Here is a 15940-nt window from a genome sequence, read left to right as displayed (position 1 = left end):
TGGAGGCGTCCCGGGGCCCCAGAAGTCTCCCGGGACGGCGCCTCGTGCCCCCGAGTCGCGCCCGGCTGCTCCGTCCGGTCTTGGCCCTGCAGGAGCCCGCCTCCGGCCTAGCGCCCCCTCCCCCGCGGCCGTGGACCTCTAGGCTGGGTCATAGATAGACCGCGGGGACCCGAGGCTTTGTCCCCCGGCCTGGGTCGGTGTTTGCAGTCTCCCTGGCGCTGTTTTTGCAAGCGCTCCCCTCCCCCTGCACTGCCACTGGCCTAAGCCCCCTCCGTTCCGCTTGCGTTGGAGAAATGTTCCCTGCACCAGAAGGAATGAAAGGACTGGGGCCGGTCTCCATGGCAACCGGGAGAAAGAGGTGGGTTTTGGAGCTTTCGCCACCCTCCTGAGCGAAAGGAGCGGAGGAGGGGGTGAAGGAGCCACGAGGTGGGATTGGCTTTTTGAAGGAGAGTCTAGGATGCCCCCACCCCAGCACGCGCGCACACGCACACAAAATCTGTAGGTGCACTGGGGAACATGGATGGGTTTGTCGACCGGCTGGAAGCCTGGGAGGTAGTTTTTTTATTTTTCTAATCAGCTGACGCCCTTTTTTGGAGGAAGGAAATGGTCTGTTCCAGCCATCACTAGATTTTGTGCACTTAGCCCCAGACCTTTTACATCTGCCTGAGTCCCTGCCAGGCTACCCTCTCCCAAAGGAACCCCAAGCCTGTCCCACTCGACCTTCAAGGCTCTCCCTCACGCGGTCAAGTGCAACAGAGCTGTGGGTTTACCACACTGATCATTTCCCAAGTGCCTCCACTAGGAAACTAACGCCCCTGGGGCGAGAGCCTCCCTTTCCTGCCCTTTTGCAGTAAAGACTGCTAGTGCCCGACCAGATGGCTGGGCACTGAGCTGCTCATGCTACCTCTGAGCTTGTTCTCTCCTTCTCCCCGGCAGGAGCAATTCAGAATCTCTATTTCCTAACTCTGCAAATCCCACCTCTTACAGGAAGCCAGCCCAGGTGGATAGGGACAGATAAACCTGTAAGCTATGCCCCTAAACCTGGGTACCTGCCATCCTGCTTTCTCCCACATGACCACCATAAATACGGTCCACCAGAGGCACCCTTCTGTCCAAGTCTGTGAACTTTGAAGGTTATGCTGAGGTCAGAATGTACCATCCTCAGAGGCTGCCAAGATGAACCCCAGCAGGCAAACAATACTGAAATGGGTGCAGGGTGTTTCGTGTCCAGAGCTCACATATCACTCAGTACTCCCCGCTGGAGCAATAGTGCAGCGGCTAGGTCAGAAACCCGGCTGACCTGGGTTTGATTCCTCCACTCCTCTCAGAGAGACCGACAAGCTACGGAGAGTATCCCACCGCATGGCAGAGCCTGGCAAGCTACCCGTGGCGTATTCGATATGCCAAAAACAGTAACGATAGGTCTCATTCCCCTGACCCTAAAAGAGCCTCCAATCATTGGGAAACACGAGTAAGGAAAGGCTGCTAAAATCTCAGGGCTGAGGGGCTGGAGTGATAGCACAGCGGGTAGGGCATTTGCCTTGCACGCGGCCGACCCGGGTTTGAATCCCAGCATCCCATATGGTCCCCTGAGCACTGCCAGGGGTGGTTCCTGAGTACACATCCAGAAGTAATCCCTATGCATCGCCAGGTGACCCCAAAAAAAAGAAAAAAAAATCTCAGGGCTGAGTGTATTAGAGATGTTACTGGTGCCCACTCAAGTAAATCGACAAACAACGGGATGACAGTGATACAGTGCTTATTATTAGAAGGTCAGGAGTAAGTCCTGGGCACTGCCAGGTGTTGCCTAGAATCCAAAATAATGATTTTTAGAGGGCAAAGGAGTTAGCTCATGGGCTGGTGTGCTTACTTTGCATGCTGAAGGATCTCTATCCCACACTAGAAGGAGCCCCTGAGCACCACCATTGTGGCCCAGAAACAAAACAAAATTTTTAGTGAAGATGTTTTCTAATCCCAATTATATTATGAGAGCTGTTAGAATAAGAGCTTGCATCTTCATCATCCTCAACATGCCTTCCACAGATTAATGCATACCCAGTGTGTTAACAGAAATTGGTGACAGTGGCTGGGCCTGAAAGATAACTCAACAGACTAGATCTCATGCTTGCATAAGGCCTGGCTCAGCCCTGGGCACCACATGGTCCCCTGAATACCACCGGGAGCAAACACCCACCTCCAGATCTTCCCCAGCTCTACCAGGTGTGACCCCAAAACAAACAAGCAAACAAATTACAGTAGGTATTGTTGGCTCTTTGCCCGGCTCACAACTGCTTTCTCCTCTTAAGAAATCTCTCTGCCCATCTGTAGCTTAGGCCCCCATTGCTCTGTGAGTACTTCTTACTTCACCACCTTACTTCACACCTCGCTTCCCATCTCCCACGAATTCCACCTTCCCTGTGCAGGCCGAGGAGCAGAGAAAGCTGATCTGCACAGTGAACAGAAGGACGGAGCAGAACAAAAATGGCAGTATTTCTTAGCTCTCCCAGTCCTGATCCCACCTCTTTCTGGGATGAAGAAACTCCTGTCTTTCTGTCCCTTCTTAGTGCTAAAATGCATTTCTTGGGCTGGAGCTATAGCACAACGGGTAGGGCGTTTGCCTTGCACGCAGCCGACCCGGGTTCGATTCCCAGCATCCCATATGGTCCCCTGAGCACCGCCAGGAGTAATTCCTGAGTGCAGAGCCAGGAGTAACCCATGAGCATGGCTGGATGTGACCCAAAAAAGCAATAAATAATAAATAAATTAATAAATAAAATGCATTTCTTTAGGGCCCAGGTTTGATTCAGTGGTAAAGGAGCCCCTGCCTTGCAGACGTGAGTCCTGATTGGATTCCCAGGGAAGCACTAAACCATCTGAGCTGCCGACTGGGTCTAGTACTGCCAGGAGTACTCCACCCCACTACCAAAATAAATAAATAAATAAAATACAGTAATGGAGGGACTGAAGAGATAGGAAAGAAGTCAAGACATCTTTGCTGCATGTGGCCGACCCTGGTTTGAGCCTGGCACCACATCCGGGCCCAGAGCTCTGTCAGGGCAATCTCCCCACAGGGCCAGAGCCGTAGCTCAGCAGGGGAGGGCGTTTGCCTTGGACACAGCGACCCGGATTTGATCCCCAGCATCCCATATGGTCCCCCGAGTTTCCCCAGGAGTAATTCCTGAGTGCAGAGCCAGGAGTAACCCCTAAGTATCAGCAGCTGTGACCCAAAAAGCCCCCTCCCCCTAAAAAAGGGAGTGATCCCTGAGCAGTCAGTTTAAGCTCTGAGCACTGCTGGGTATGGCCCCCAAACAAACCCAGAGGCGAGCAAGAGTACAGCAGGTAAGGCACCTGCCTTGCACGCAGCCAGCCCAGGTTTGATCCCCAACATTTGATACAGTTCCCTGAGCCCCACCAGGAGTGATCCTTAGCACCCAGCCAGCCCTGAGTGCTGCTGGATGTGACCCAAAAACAGTAACAGCCAAAGCAAACTAAAAGGGCTGTCATCAGAGAGAGTGACCTAGGCACAGCACCCTAACTCCTGCAGACCCCCAGATGCTGGGGCGGCTGCAGAAGCCACCAGACAACCCAGCAGACTGGGAAAGCCACTGAGCTCCTGCCCCGTGTTCCATATAGCACCGGACAGCACCGGGCACCAGGGCCGGCCTCAGCCAGAGAAGGCAGCTGCCCACACGGTCCAAGATAAGGGCACTACCCTCCCGTGCCAGGAGAATGGGTTTCCTGTGAGTGGGTTGGTAGATGTGGAAGAAGGAACTGTGGCAGTTGGCAGGACTCCAGCCCCAGCTGTGGGGAACTGAGCCGGTGCTTTCTGGTCACTGCCAGCCAGTAAGAGGCCCACCCGGGAGGGTCAGGAAGAGGCCTGAAATACCCCGGACCACTGTGGACAAGACTCAGATGCGAGGTTTGAGCACCCAGCCACCGGCCTAAAACCCCAGCCTACTGCAGGAGTTTCAAAGAACGGTTTTTTGAACAAACTAGTAGTGCTCAGGACTTACTCCTGCTCTGTGCTTACTGCCAGCTCAGGACTGCTTCTGGCTCTGTGCCCAGGGATCACACCATATATTTTTTTTTTCAGTTTATAAAACTATCATTTATTTTTCTTTTTTTTAAATTTTATTTTATTGAATCACCGTGACAAAAGTTACAAAGTTTTAAGGTTTAAGTCTCAGTCATATAATGATCAAATCCCCATCCCTTCACCAGTGCCCCGTTCCCCCACCAAGAACCCCAATATACCCCCCTCCCACCCACCCTCCACACCTGAATGGCCAATGATCTTCACTTTATTCTCTCTATACTTTGGATACATTCAATATTTCAACAGAGAACTATTATTATTTGGAATTTTCCCCCAACAATCAAACCTGCTGAAAAGGCATCATTTGACAGTTTGTTTTCCATTGCGCAGTTTTGGATTTCTGTTGTTTCAGCTCAGTTTACAGTCTAGATGCATTTCTACAAGTCTCTGGGTGCCAAAATGGGTTAGTAGACCTCCCGGATCATAGTCTTTAAGGAGCAGAGGGGCCGTGTCGTGTGCGGCTGCTCCGGGTCTCATCTGGGCCAAGGGCGTGCCAGTGTCACCCCCATCCCATGATCTCTTGCGCACCACGTCACTGCAAGCAAGTACCTCTGGGTTGTGAGTCCTAGAAAATGGGGACGTCACGTGGGCGCTGGAGGGATCCCACCATATTTGATGCCGGGTATTGAACCAGATCAGGTACGTGCAAGCCTTACCTTCTGACGCTCTAACTCCTGCACCAATTCTTTGGTTTTGGTTTGGGGTCACTCCTGGCTCTGCACTCAGGAATTACTCCTGGAAGTGCTTGGGGGACCATATGGGATGCCGGGGATCGAATCCAGGCCAGCCACATGCAAGGCAAACTCCATGCCCTCTGTATTATGTCTCTGGCCCAAGTGTTTACTTTTTTATGAGGGAAGTGGGGTAGGAAGAAGGGTTAAGCCTCACATGGTGTGCCGCCAGATCCAACCTGGAGGGGGCAAGAGAGGACCCTTCCCACTCCAAGGACCCAGCCCTGGTAGCCGAAAACCTCCAGAACTCGACCGCTGCCATGCTCGCGGCCGCTCTCCACACTCTGGGGCTAAGCCTCACCCAAGAGTGAATCCACAGAAAACCCAGGTATGTGGGACCTGTGACTGAAAACTCCAGGTTCAACAGAACCAGGAATGGGTGAACTCCCCGCATCTTCCCCTGTTTCAGGTAACTCGGCAGTCACACCCACAAGCCACCTCTGACTGACGCCAGATAATCTCATCAACGGCCATGATCCAGAGACTCATGATACATCTCAGAAGAGAGCATAAAATGACTGGCCATAGCCGTGCTGCCAGACCCCACACCAGGCTGTTTCATTCAAGGCAACCTGGAGGGGGGAGGGTGAATCCTCCCCACTGCCCCAAGGAACCAGCCCTGACAGTTGAAAACCTCCAGAACTGTGCGGCCACATTCATGGCTGCACAACATCTCACACCTCACACCACTAATATTCCAAGAGCACCGCACCACATTTGATGGGGTTTAAAGTAAAAGGCAACCAATCTTAGACGGAAATATATTTTTACACATACACAACATATAGGGCTGGAGCGATAGCACAGCGGTTGGGCGTTTGCCTTTACGCGGCCTACACGTGTTCAATTCCTCCGCCCCTCTCGGAGAGCCCGGCAAGCTACCAAGAGTATGGAGCCCGCACGGCAGAGCCTGGCAAGCTACCCGTGCGTATTGGATATGCCAAAAGCAGTAACAATAAGTCTCTCAATGAGAGATGTTACTGGTGCCCGCTCAAACAAATCGATGAGCAACGGGATGACAGTGACAGTGACACACACATATATGTACACACACACACACACACACATATATATATGTACATAAGGCTTAACATTTAACATGTTAGTGATGTCTTATAGAAGGGCTTAATGGCCCCTGGGTGAAATACAGTAAGCCACGCACTTTCCTCTAAGGAAACTCCTTTTTAAAAAAAAAAAAATTATTTATTGAATGACTGTGAGAACAGTTACAAAGCTTTCGTGTTTGAGTCTCAGTTGTACAATGATCAAACACCCATACTTTCACCAGTGAACGTTTTCCACCACCAAAAACTCCAGTATACCCCCATCTCACCCCTACCCCTGCCTGTGTGGCAGATAATTTCCTCATTACTCTCTCTCTATTTTGATCACAGTCAATATTTCAACACCAGTCCCACTATTATATTTGGGATTCCCCCAATACTCAGACTGCTGAAAAGGGAACACTAGACCAACTATTTTCTGCTGCTGGTTATGAAGAGCATATGATGTCGTGCAGCCTCTAGAGTGGCCGCACAACCTTGGAAACCTAAAATTTTAATAATTAGGTGTGGAGAGATTTCTACCAAGAGTCGCTCTGTTTTGACATGTGTTTGTGTGTCTCTGGGATCATGGCCATTAAGGAGCTTACTAAGTAGCTGGAGGGGCCGTTCGTGGTCCTGTCGGGGCGGGGGAGGAGAAGGAATGGCTCCTCCCTACGATGAGGCCTGGCGTGTATGGTCACTGCTAGCGAATGCCTGGATTTTCCAATGAATTCTGGAAGATGGTGGCTGACGAGATGCCCAGGGAACAGGGAACAGGCGGAGGGACAGCACCCCCTCCCATCTGGGGTGGCCCGGCGAAGGTGGCCTAATGCAAGTCCAGAGGCATTTCTGCCAAGAGCCACTCGGTTCCGAGATTCATTTGTGTGTCTTCCCTCTAAGGAAACTCTTTTGGATCATTTTCAGCGGTTTTTTCATAACAAACAATACAAAATAAACTATTTTGGTTCTGCTTCGAGGCAGGGGCTGGGGTTCGGATGGAAACTCCCAAAATATGGTGATGGAAGGTGTAATGGTAGTGGGATTAGTGTTTGCATATTGAATGTAATCAAATATTATGAACTACTTTATAAAAACAAAATTTAACAAATTTTAAAGCCTCACATGGCGGTGCTCAGGGCTTATTCCTGGCTCTGCGCTAAGGGATCACTCTTTTTTTTTTAATTTTTTATTAGAGAATCACTGTGATGTACAGTTACAAACTTATGAACTTTTGTGTTTGCATTTCACTCATACAGTGATTGTTTACCCATCCCTCCACCAGTGCCCATTCGCCTCCACCAATGATCCCATATCCCTCTCACCACCCCCACCCCATCCCCCACCACCCCACCCTGCCTCTGCAGCAGGGCATTCTAAGGGATCACTCCTTTTTTTTTTTTTTTGCTTTTTGGGTCACACCTGGCGATGCACAGGGGTTACTCCTGGTTCTGCACTCAGGAATTACCCCTGGCGGTGCTCAGGGGACCATATGGGATGCTGGGAATCGAACCCGGGTCGGCTGCGTGCAAGGCAAACGCCCTACCCGCTGTGCTATTGCTCCAGCCCCCTCTAAGGGATCACTCTTGACTGTGCTCAAGGATCACTCTTGGCACTGCTCAAGGCACCGTCTGAGGTGCTGAGGATCAAGCCTGGGTCAGCTGCATGCAAGACAAGTGCCCTTCTGGCTGTACCGTCTCTCCAGCCCTAAAACATGCTATTTTGATCTCTCACTGGCTGCTCTTTCTGGGAAATTGAAAGGGATGTGGTGCTGCTTTGGCTCTGTAAATCTCTACCCTATTTTTGGTTTTGTTTTGGGGACACACCCAGTACTGAGGAATTACTCCAAGCAGTACTTGGGGAACCATATGGAATGCCAGGGATTGAAACTGGGTCAGCCACGTGCCAGGCAAGCGCCCTACCCGCTGTACTATCATTTTTGGCCCTGTACCCTCTCTATTCTTATCGTTCCTGATAAGAACAACTGGGTTGTAATCACTTTGAAAGAATCCTCATAAACTCTTCCCCTAGCCCGATAGAGAATGCCTCCACCTCCCAGTTCCCCTGCCCCCCCATACACACACACACACACACACACACACACACACACACACACACACGCAGTCATCAGGTGCAACCTCTGGTAAGGGAATAAGGAGCAGGGCAGCAATATGGCACCAGGCAGCACTAAATAAGAAGTCACCTGATGCCAACCTACTCCTGCCCAGGAGCCGGTGTGATAAGACCAGGCTAGTGCTGGAGGAGGTGCTGGAAACGAGCAGGCTTCTGGGACAGTTGTTCTCAGCCCAGACTGTGCAGGGGAGAGCACTGGTGGAGGGCCTAAGCCGCTGGCACTCCCAGGTAGGCCCGGAGTCAGCAGGGGGCGCTGCACACTCCCCTCGTGTATCCAGTGTACAAGCAGCTCTGAGACTAGGGTTCCAGGATTGTGCAGCTTTTTGTGTTTTGTTTTGTTTTGGCTTTTGGGATCACACCTAGAGATGCTCAGGGGTCACTCCTAGCTCTGCTCTCAGGAATTACTTCTGGCAGTGTTCGGAGGACCATATGGGATGCTGGGGATCAAATCCGGGTCAGCTGTGTGCAAGCGGCTTCGTGTATGTCATTGTGAAGAGAGAGAAAAAGAAAGAAAGAAAGAAAGAAAGAAAGAAAGAAAGAAAGAAAGAAAGAAAGAAAGAAAGAAAGAAAGAAAGAAAGAAAGAAAGAAAGAAAGAAAGAAAGAAAGAAAGAAAGAAAGAAAGAAAGAGAGAGAGAGAGAGAGGAAGGAAGGAAGGAAGGAAGGAAGGAAGGAAGGAAGGAAGGAAGGAAGGAGAGAAAGAAGAGAAGGAAGGAAGGAAGGAAGGAAGGAAGGAAGGAAGGAAGGAAGGAAGGAAGGAAGGAAGGAAGGAAGGAAGGAAGGAAGAAAGAAAGGAGAGAAAGAAGAGAAGGAAGGAAGGAAGAAAGAAAGGAAAAAAATTTAAATAGTGAATGGGGTTCTCAGGTAGGGGAGAGTAAGATAAGTAAAGCAGTCAACTTTGTTTCTGGCACACAGTAAAAACTTAACAAATGCCAGTGATTATTGTTCCTTTTTTGGTCACGGTATTAACTGGGAGCTCAAAACTGTGGATGTGCCACGGCTCCATAGTTCCCACAAGACACTTCGGGGAAATCGCAGAGCTTCAGCACACAGAATAAAAAATGGGCCCCCAAAAGTCAAGTGTCATGAATCGTCAGCCAGAGCTCTAGCTTTTGCTCTGTTCTCCATTTCATCAGTGATTTGAGTGACTTGCCTGCACGTGGCAGGGGAAAAGCCCGGTCCCAGAGGGTCCTTAACCCACCGAGACAATGGGGAAATTGTTCGGGTGGTTTATGAGCTAACTTCCACTCAACAAAGACCTATTAAACTGGGCAAGAATACTCTGTCGGGAGCTCCGGGGCGCTGCTGAGAAGGCCCGCCACGCAGAGGGCAGCTCAGCAGCCCAGGCTGAGCCAAGGGCAGGGTTTTAACAAATCAGGGCTGGGGGCACGGGGAGAAAGTACAGAAGATAGGGCACTAGTCTTGCGAGTGGCAACCCGAATCTGATTCCCAGGCACCCCTTAGGGTCCCCAAAGCTCTGCCAGGAGTCATCCCTGAGCACAGAGTCAGGAGTAAGCCCTGAGCATTTCTAGATGTGACACCCCCCCCCCCCCCATAAAAAGTTGTTTCTATTCACTGCAATTGCCTCACTCTGAGCAGGCAGGCAGCTGGCTGTGCAGACCCTCCCCCTGGGACCCGAATGAAGGAGCTGTTAGAGATATCCAGTTCTCGAAGTAATAATAGCAGAGCTACTGCAGCCGAATGTCCATACACTCGCAATTCTAAGGACTTCGTCCTGTCAGCAAGTAGGGAGAAAAGTAATTCTTGCCGCAATTACCACAGTTTCTTTCCCAGCCTCTTTGGCTAGGCCTCCTGCGAGAAGCCGGCTTCCAGCTGCAGGGGATAATGAAAGGATTTTTCTTTCTTATGTTAAATACAAGCAAAATGATTAGATAGAAGACTGTGGTGTCTGATTGCTCAGAAATCAGCAATTCAGCTGGGGAACAGCGGCACCTGCGGATGGGGGGGTGGCACCAGGCGGGGTGGTGGTCTGTGCCAAGGACGCTCAGGCTAGCGCAGCTGAACTCTGAGCTGGACTCAGGGTGCCGGCCCCATTGTGGCGGGAGGAGATAGATGCCTGGAGTTGGTTGTAGACCCAGAATTTGCTCCCGCCATCACCTTCATCACCCTCACAACCCCACCTTCCCTTCCTTTCTCCGTCTCTGAGTACCCTTCTTAGTGTTTCTGTTTTACTGCAGTAAAAAGTTGTGGGGCCAGCAGCAGGATAGAGAAGTAAGGCACTGGCGGTTGGTGAAGTTTCTCTGAGCCGCAGTACCACCGTTGGCGCCCCACCACCACTAGGGGGCACTCCTGAGCACAGAGCCAGGAATAGCAGCTGAATTAACCCCGTACCCCAAAGTTGGCTGTGGGTTTGGGGTGTTGTCTCTGAATTTTCGGGGGTGTTTTTTGGTTGGGGGCCATATTCAGAGGTGCTCAGGGGCTCTGTGCTCAGAAGTGATCCCCTGGTGGTACTCAGGACATGGTGCCATACATGGCCAGCTACATGCCTTAACCCATCTATCTCTCAGGCCCCTGCTGGGTTTTTTGGGTTTTTTTTTGGGGGGACGGGGGTTGCACACCCGGCTGTGCTCAGGGGTCACTCTGGGTGGTGCTTTGAAGACCAGATGTAGTGCCAGGGATGGAATCCAGGTCAGCTGTGTGCCAGGCCAGTGCCTCAACCTTTCAGGCCCCTGTTTCTGGTCACACCCAGCAATGCTCAGGGGCTACTCCAGGCTCTACACTCAGGAATCACTCCTGGCCGTGCTCAGGGACCATATGGGATGCTGGGAATCGAACCCGGGTTGGCCGCCTGCAAGGCAAACTCCCTCCCCGCTGTGCTATCGCTCGCTCCAGCCCCCCTGTTTCTGTTTTTCAGAGAAAGAGCATTGAGCTAGTAGAAGAGGCCATTGTTGGTGTTTTTACAGGGGCCTCTCCCCATGGGCCTGACAGTTTGGAGTTGCTTGGGCCAGTGGTGCAGGAGGTTAGGGACTGTGTCCCTGAAAGCATGACCCCACCCCTTTGAGCTGTCTCCCCAGCCCAAGCCTGGTTTTTTCCTCAAGCACAGCCATCAGCTGGGTCTAACCAAAGGCTTTCACTAGGCGCCGGGCTTCAAGCCAGGCCTCAAAGGAAAGAGCCACAGAGGGCAGAGAAGGAAGCGGAGATGGAGCAGACCCCACCGGCCTCCCCCACCCAGGCGGCACCAGGGACCCCCCAGAGAGGCACGGGAGGGTGGAGGAGGTGTGCGTGTGTTCACCCCCTCCTGTCCCAGCAGTGGGGGGCTGCTCCCCGGGAGTGTGGAAGATGACTAGACTATATGACAACATGTAGTTGTCCTCTGCAGTCACCAGCCAAGTCACCCCTCTGCAGCGTTCAGGCCAGACCAGTCAGGACTAAGTCAGGCCCACCAGCTGCTTCCCAAGCCCCTGCGGTCTTCCCAGCCACCTGTCGAAAGCCCAGTGTGCTCCCCAAGCCGTCTACCCTGGCTAGCTTCTCGGCCATGCAACTCGGGCAAATCACCCCCCTATACTCGTTTGAGGGGGGGGGGGATGGTGGGAAATGGGCACACACAGCAGGACTTGGGTGCTCCTTCCGGCCAGGGGTCACTCCTGGCATTGCTCAGGGTTAGGTTCCCACATGTAAAGCGTAGGCTCTGGTCATTTTTTGTTTTTTTTTCTTTTGGGGGTCACACCCAGCAATGCTCAGGAGTTATTTCTGGCTCTGCACTCAAGAATTACTCCTGACGGTGCACAGGAGACTTTATGGGATGCCAGGGATTGAACCCAGGTCAGCCGTGTGCAAGGCAAATGCCCTTCCCTCTGTGCTATCACTCTGACCCAGGTTCCAGTCTTTTTGTTTGGTTGTTGATCTTCGGGGCACACTGACTGCGCTCAGGACCAACTCCTGGGGGGCTCAGGGGACCATATGGGTACCAGGAATCCAACCTAAGCTGGCCGCTTGCAAGTAAGGTTGCACTACCACTCTGGCCCTGCTCCAGCCTTTTAAGTCCATCTTATAGGTCCATCCAGGCCTTTCCTTCCTCACTGTAAAGGCTCCCATGCCCTGCCTCCTTCTGTATCCTTCCCAGATGAAAGTGGCTGGTGCCGGCAGGAGCTGGATAAACAAACAGCCTCTGTTCTGCCCTGCCCAGTCATGCCCAAAGCAGGAGCCAGAGAGAGAAATTAAGGCACTTGCCTTACAGGTAGTGGTCCTGTCCCCTCAGCCCCACACATAGTGCTGTGAGCACCATCAGGGCCGCTTCTGAGCAGAGCCAGGGATGGCTCCTGAGTGCCACTGGGTGTAGCCCAAGTCTACCCACCCTCTAAAAGCAAAACCACCCAAAGCAGGTACCGCACCATGTCCCCGTCCTACCTCTCTTACCCAAGGGAACCATTCCCCCATGCCAGAGATCAGTTTGCTCGTTTCTGTGCTTTTTATAGGAGCAGAGTCAGAATGAGAGGCTTGTGCGGGCCGACTTCTTGTACTGAGATCTGAGTCCATGTGGCTTACCCCTGTGGTTGCGTGGTTCACGTTGTGACTTTTCGCAGCTCGTTCTCGCCACCGTGGAAGGGCATGTGGGTGATGGCGGTTGGGGCCATGAGGAGCAGTGCCCCGGCCGGGTTCATGCGCACATCTTGTTTCTCATGCGCACCCACCCAGCCCTGGAAACGCTGCGTCATCGGTCATGCATACCTTCAGCTCTCAGAAATACCACTCGTTTCTCATACACCGTCAGCCACATTCCCCAAATCCTCTTAAAAGAGTTTGGAGAATGTTTTCATCAATATTTAAGCCTTTTGTTTTATTTTTATGGCCACACCTGGTGTTTCTCAGGGAATCACTCCTGACGGGGCTCAGGGGACCGTATATGGTGCTGGGGATCGAATCCAGGTTGGTCGAATGCAAGGCAAGCGCCCTCCCCTCTGTAACCATCTCTCCAGCCCCTCAACACTTAATCTTGTCAGGCACATTCCTGTTTGCCTCTCTGGTGAGTGCCTTTGCAAATTTTCACTTGTTTTCCCGGATTTGATTGTAAGGTGGGTGTAGGCAGGTTGGACCACACCTGGCAGAGCTCAGGAGCTCAGAAGTGACTCCTAGCAGTGTTTGAGGAACAAGGAATCCAACTGGGGTCAGTCACGTGCAAGGGGAGAGCCTCACCCCGTGCTATCACTCGGGCCCATTCGGGGAATGCTTCAATAATGTCGGGCAAAGCAAACTGGCCTCCCGAAGCCTGGCTTTCTAGGCTCCATGCCCACCTCACTCAGCCGGTGTGCACACACCCTGCGGACAGCCGCCTTGTTATAACACCCCCGAGTCTTAGTACCTGTGGCACGTTACCACACTCTTAGAGCAAAGGTGATCTTGGTGCCCTGACCAGGGGTGTGTCGGTGTGAAAATCTCCAAACCCACAACCAGTGGTGGAGCACAGAGAGCTGATCAGCCCTGGGGCTCAGTTTCCCCTTGCATCATCCCGTCTTTGTCCTTCCGGTTACCAGAACAGTTGTACATTGGGCCATAACACCACCCCTTAGGTAGGGCCCTGGTGGGGATCCAATGAGTGACTCTGATTCAAGTGCTGAGCCCGGCTCGGCACACGGCGAGGGAGGGTGAGCGGCAGCCCTGCGGGGTTGGCACAGCTGGGGGGACCATGCCCACCACCAGCTGTGGATTTCACGGCCTTGGGCTGTGGGGCAAGAGCAGAAAGGGAAGCCCGTGAGGGCATATGCTTTTCATTTGTAGGGAGCTGTCACTTCCAGCAGAGATGAGGCCGGGGCCCCGGTACTGTCTCCTGCAGAGGCCGGGTGATCCTTGACCACCAGCTTCCTGGCAGTGCATGGTTAGAAGGCAGAGACCTGAAGGACGCCCGTTCCCGGGAAACTCCTAGCACACTCTGGTGGAGCTTGAATCTGGCCCGGAATGGGACCCATCCCAACCTTCCCAGGACAAAAGCAACAGCCAGCCCTGCTCATCTTGATGGAGGAAGCCCTCGGGCCCCTTCCTCCTAACAGAGGACCACATGCTGTTCACGCTTCAGTTTGGTTCGGGAAGGAGTAACGCACAGAGGCCAGGAAGCCTCAGGTGACTCAGAGTTCCCCCGTGCTGCCCTGGGAGCAAAGAGAGCACCTTCGCCACAAATAGCCCCTGGCTTCCTGAAAGCCTGACTTTCAAAAGAAACTGTCCAAAATATGGGGGAGGCAAAGGGGCAGGAGTTAGGCAGGGATGAACAAGACTATAGCCATATTCATCACTATTGAAATCGGGTAGCACTGTAGCACTGTTGTCCAGTTGTTCATCGATTTGCTCGAGCAGGCACCAGTAACCTCTCCATGGTGAGACTTGTTACTGTGTTTGGCATATGCTTGAGCGGGCACCAGTAACATCTCCATTGTGAGACTTGTTGTTACTGCTTTTGGCATATCAAATACACCACTGGTAGCTTGCCAGGCTCTGCCATGTGGGCCGGATACTCTTGGTAGCTTGCCAGACTCTCCGAGAGGGACGGAGGAATTGAACCTGGGTCGGCCGAGTGCAAGGCAAACGCCCTACCCGCTGCACTATCGCTCCAGCAATAGCGTTACCCACAAATTGGGTAACAGACATAAAGTTGGTCATTATTCTGCATGAAATTTTGCCATAGTTTTTTTGGAGCCGGAGAGATAGTACAATGGGCAGGGTGCTGCTGGCCTGGCATGCAGGCCACCTTGGTCCAATCCCTGGCATCCCATAGGGCCCTTGGAGCATCACCAGGAGTGATTCCTGAGTGCAGAGCCAGGAGTAATCCCAGAGCACTGCCAGCCGTGCCCCTCTTCCCCAAACAATTGTGCTTCTTGGGCTGGAGACCTCGCTGGGCGGGCTGAGCACAGGCACTGCCTGTGGGGGGCACACAGAGTAACTGCTGACATCCCCAGGTGTGGACCCCCCCAAAAAAATAGTCTCTTACGGGCCAGAGTGATAGTCAGCAGGTAAGGCACTTGCTTGGCATGCAACTGACCCGAGATCGATCCCCGGTATCCCATATGGTCCCGAGACCGCCAGGAGTGATCCCTGAATGTAAAGCCAGAAGTAACCCCTGAGCATCACTGGGTGTGAGCCCAAAACAAACAAACAAATAAGTGTTTCTTCATGAATCACAAAATCACGAAATCCCGTTAATCGTGGATTTCTCGAGCAGGCTCAGTAACCTCTCCATTCGTCCTATCCCTGAGATCTTAGAAGTCTCTCTCAACAGCCCTCCCAACGATGTTGCACTGGAGGCTCTTTCAGGGTCAGGGGAATGAGATCCAACTTGTTACTGGCTTTAGCATATGAATACACCGTGGGAAGCTTGCAAGGCTGTCCCATGTGGGCAGGAAACTCTCAGAAGCTTGCCAGTTTCTCCCAGAGGGAGAAGTAGGCTACAAGATATTGCACGGCCACTTCTGGGAGCTTGCTTTTAAGTCTCTGGATGTTGGCTGTTGATGGGATTACACACACCTGGGTTCCTCTGCCCGTATCTTCATGCGTGAGGCCTGTCCGAACGTGTGGAGAGGGGCCTTGAGCATGGCTGTGGCTAGGTTCCAGTGGTCTTCGGCCGCCGGGAGCTCTGCTCGGGGTGGGGAGGGAAGCTGGAGCCCACCCCCTCCGAGGGGCCCCAGGGAAGACAGGCAGGCGTGCAGGCAAGAGACTCTCTGTTTAAGTGTTTCTTAAAAAAAAAAAAAAAAAAAAAAAAAACCCACCAGATACCTAAGGCCTGGCGGAGCAAAGGTCACCTTTCTGCCTTTTCACTAACTATTCCCCTAAATTAGATCAAATCTGACCACATCTATCAAGGGGGCGGGGCCGGGAAGAGGGGTTGGTATCCATCTGGCTCTGGCAGGTTCTCAAGGGGATGTGCAGGGAACTCCCTGGGGCAGAAGCAGCAGAGACGGAGGGTGGAAAAAGTGTCACATGCAGGTCCCAAGGCTCC

This window comes from Sorex araneus, chromosome 3 (assembly GCF_027595985.1).
Source record: "Sorex araneus isolate mSorAra2 chromosome 3, mSorAra2.pri, whole genome shotgun sequence".
NCBI lineage: Eukaryota > Metazoa > Chordata > Mammalia > Eulipotyphla > Soricidae > Sorex > Sorex araneus.
Note: the sequence above shows the minus strand (reverse complement) of the source record.